Genomic DNA, 4,225 nt, shown 5'->3' with positions numbered 1-4,225 from the left:
GACGATTCCTGGGTGTTATATGTAAGAGATGAATCACTAAATTCTATTCCTGAAACCAATACTATCCTATATGTTACCTAACTTGAATTAAAAAAGAAAAGCAGACCAATAATGTAAGAAACCTTTTCCTTTAAACAGAGACAAAAAACCACAAATTTTAATTTTGTACCAGGATACTTAATTTCTTTTAAAGATGTATTTATTTATTTGAGAGAGAGAGCTAGAGACCGAGAGAGAGAAAGACTGAGCAAGGCAAGGGGCAGAGGGAGAGAATATTCAAGCAGACTCCTGCTGAGCATGGAGCCTAACGTGGGGCTCCATCTCACGAGCCAAGAGATCAGTACCCAACCAAAACCAAGAGTCGGACGCTTAACTGACCGAGCCACCGGGACACCCCATGATACTTTTGATTTATTAAAACTCAGTTTTAAATGAATTCATTTTAATCTTAGCCAGCTTGATTGCATATAAAATACCTTTCCCAAGATCCCTTTTCCACAAACCTCCTACAACTTTTTTGTCCACTTCAGTTTGCCCTTTGTTCTTTCCCTTTCCGAAACAGCCAGCTTTCCTTTAGGATAAAATCACTTTCATTTTGCTCGACAAAATACACGTCCGTTTCTCACACCTTCTTATACCAAAAACACACATTCTACTTTCTTTGCACACTTTTCATTTATAGCTGTTTTCTTTCATGCATTGTTTCTAGCAGTTGTATTTTTACATGTATTTAGAATTCTTAACCCTTAGAATCCTTAATTCCCAGCAAAAACTAAAATGTAAGCAATTGTGGACTGGCAAATTTATAAATACATTTTATCATTTCTAGAACCATGTGCTTTTATCATAGAACATTTTCTCAGCATGGCATGAAGTGTGTTCACTAGTAGACCCAAACACCTTTAGTTTCTCTGTAATAAGAAGCCAAAAGTGGATAAATGTATGTTCAGTAATGTTTTAGTATTTTACCTTGTTTAAAAAATTATCCAGATATTCAATGAAATTCCATCATTTAATTTAACTCAGCAAAACTCTCAAGTTTAGAGTTACCAAAAAAGATCTGGGGAAGCTATTTTTAACCACACATGCCATAAAAACATAATTACTGCACCTAAAAACTCTTACCCCATTTTCGTTTATCTAGTCATGCTATTCCCACCAATTATGTTTAGATCACTCACAAAAACTTCATGAGACATTAGACAATGCCAGCCATCGTCTTAACCAAATTTTATTGCTGACAGATTTTGCAGTAGAGATAGCATTAACTTTACTGACTAATAAACCCAGGTAGAATAAAAGTTGTATGTTTGCATTATAGTCAATATTGATAATCTAAGACATATCTGTCTTAATTAAACTAATAAACTAGCTTCTATTTACTGATTATCCTGGAACACGTGAACCCAAAAAACATCTGGGTTAGTTTACTTAATTTATATATGCACTTATTTTTCTTTAAGCCAATTAAATAGAGCTATTTACAAATTAACTTTGGCAATACTATCTGTAAGTAGAAAAATGTAGACATACGTAAACAGACAAACACAGAGCTCTTAAGAGCTTCTGTTTAAACAACAAAACAAAACAAAACAGGGGCACCTGGGTAGCTCAGTCGGTTGGGCTTCTGCCTTTGGCTCAGGTCATGATCCCAGGGTCCCGGGATCAAGCCCCACATTGGGCTCCCCGCTCAGCAGGGAGTCTGCTTCTTCCTCTCCTGCTCCCCCTGCTTGTGCTCTGTCAAATAAATAAATTAAAATAACAAAAAACCTTAGCCATGTCTCAAGTACAAAACTCAAAGAACAGCTGGATCCAAACTATGTTTCTGGAAGACAGATTAAGTTAAAGTTACCCACTCAGAAGGCCAACCTTTGTTTTGTTTTTTCATGGAAGATTGTTATTTGCATGCTGTTAAGGATCCTTTATAGAGCTGTTTTTTAAATCATTTTGTCTTTTAGAAGCTTCTGCATACCAAAGAATGCACTCCATTGTCTCTGAGAGGGTTGGGAACCTCTCTTTTTAAGGGTGCCGCTTAAGGTGGATTTATGTAAGTCAGAGTTTCCCCAGAATGGCCATTACAATTCCAAATTATCCAAAAGTCTGCCTATTTTCCACAAAGGCCAAGAGCCTGGTCCAAAGACTAGGGCAAACCCATCTTGCCTTTAGATTCCCTAAAGTGTCTTAACTACAAGGGACCCTGTTTTCTAACAGTTGTTCAGAAACACTGGGAATCATGTGTTTCCCCCGTTTGAACAGGATAGGTTACTTACCAAGAAGGTGCAGCAAACGAACAGGACAAACAAAAACCAAAGAGTGCTCACCAGGTAGGGTGGTGCCTTCATAAAAACCAAAACAGATACCGAATCAAGTCAGAGAGCTCAACCAAGGGAGGGAGCTAGAATCTGAGAGGAGATCTACCCAACTGAAAGAAAAGAGACGAGTCGGGGAAGTGGAGAGCACAAACGGCTCAAGTGGGTACCACACACAGTTCTGAGGGTTGTTAGTTCCTCAGGGGTTCATCTCCTTCAGATCCTACTTCTTTTTTTTTTTTTTAATTTTATTTTATTATATTGTGTTAATCACCATACAGTACATCACCAGATTCCGATGTAAAGTTTGACGCTTCATTAGTTGCGTATAACACCCAGTGCACCATGCAATACGTGCCCTCCCTACTACCCATCACCAGGCTATCCCCTTCCCCCACCCCCTCCCCTCTGAAGTCCTCAGTTTGCCTCTCACAGTCCATAGTCTCTCATGTTTCATTCCCCCCTCTGATTACCCCCCTTTTCTTTATCCCTTTCTTCCCCTACCGATCCTCCTAGTTCTTATGTTCCATAGATGAGAGAAATCATATGATAATTGTCTTTCTCTGCTTGACTTATTTCACTTAGCATTATCTCCTCCAGTGCCGTCCATGTTGCAGCAAATGTTGAGAATTCGTTCTTTCTGATAGCTGAGTAATATTCCATTGTATATATGGACCACAGCTTCTTAATCCAGTCATCTGTTGAAGGGCATCTCGGCTCCTTCCATGATTTGGCTATTGTGGACAATGCAGCTATGAACATTGGGGTGCATATGGCCCTTCTCTTTACTACGTCTGTATCTTTGGGGTAAACACCCAGTAGTGCAATGGCTGGGTCATAGGGTAGTTCAATTTTTAACTTTTTAAGGGACCTCCACACTGTTTTCCAGAGTGGCTGTACCAACTTGCATTCCCACCAACAATGTAGGAGGGATCCCCTTTCTCCACATCCTCTCCAACAATTGTTGTTTCTTGCCTTGTCTATCTTTGCCATTCTAACTGGCGTAAGGTGGTATCTCAGTGTGGTTTTGATTTGAATTTCCCTGATGGCTAATGATTTTGAACATTTTTTCATGTGTCTGTTAGCCATTTGTATGTCTTCATTGGAAAAGTGTCTGTTCATATCTTCTGCCCATTTTATGATTTGTTTATTTGTTTCTCGTGTATTGAGTTTGAGAAGTTCTTTGTAGATCTTGGATACCAGTCCTTTATCTGTGGTGTCCTTTGCAAATATATTCTCCCATTCCGTGGGCTGTCTCTTAGTTTTTTTGACTGTTTCCTTGGCTGTGCAGAAGCTCTTTATCCTGATAAAGTCCCATAAGTTCATTTTATCTTTTATTTCTCTTGCCTTTGGAGATGTGTCGTGAAAAAGGTTGCTCTGGCCGATGTCATAGAAGTTGTTGCCTATGTTCTCCTCTAGAATTTTGATGGATTCCTGTCTCACATTGAGGTCTTTCATCCATTTGGAGTTTATTTTTGTGTATGGTGTGAGAGAGTGGTCAAGTTTCATTCTTTTGCATGTAGCTGTCCAATTTTCCCAGCACCATTTATTGAAGAGACTGTCTTTTTTCCACCGGATGTTTTTTCCTGCTTTATCAAAGATTAGTTGCCCAAAGAGCCGAGGGTCCATTTCTGGGTTCTCTATTCTGTTCCATTGGTCGATGTGTCTGTTTTTGTGCCAGTACCATGCTGTCTTTGTGATCACAGCTTTGTAGTACAGCTCGAAATCCGGCATTGTGATGCCCCCAGCTTTGTTTTTCCTTTTCAACAGTTCCTTGGAGATTCGGGGCCTTTTCTGGTTCCATACAAATTTAAGGACTATTTGTTCCAGTTCTTTGAAAAATGTCCTCGGTATTTTGATCGGGATAGCATTGAAAGTGTAGATTGCTCTGGGTAGTATGGACATTTTAACTATGT

The sequence above is a fragment of the Ailuropoda melanoleuca genome, chromosome X (assembly GCF_002007445.2).
Source record: "Ailuropoda melanoleuca isolate Jingjing chromosome X, ASM200744v2, whole genome shotgun sequence".
Taxonomy (NCBI): Eukaryota; Metazoa; Chordata; class Mammalia; order Carnivora; family Ursidae; genus Ailuropoda; species Ailuropoda melanoleuca.
Note: the sequence above shows the minus strand (reverse complement) of the source record.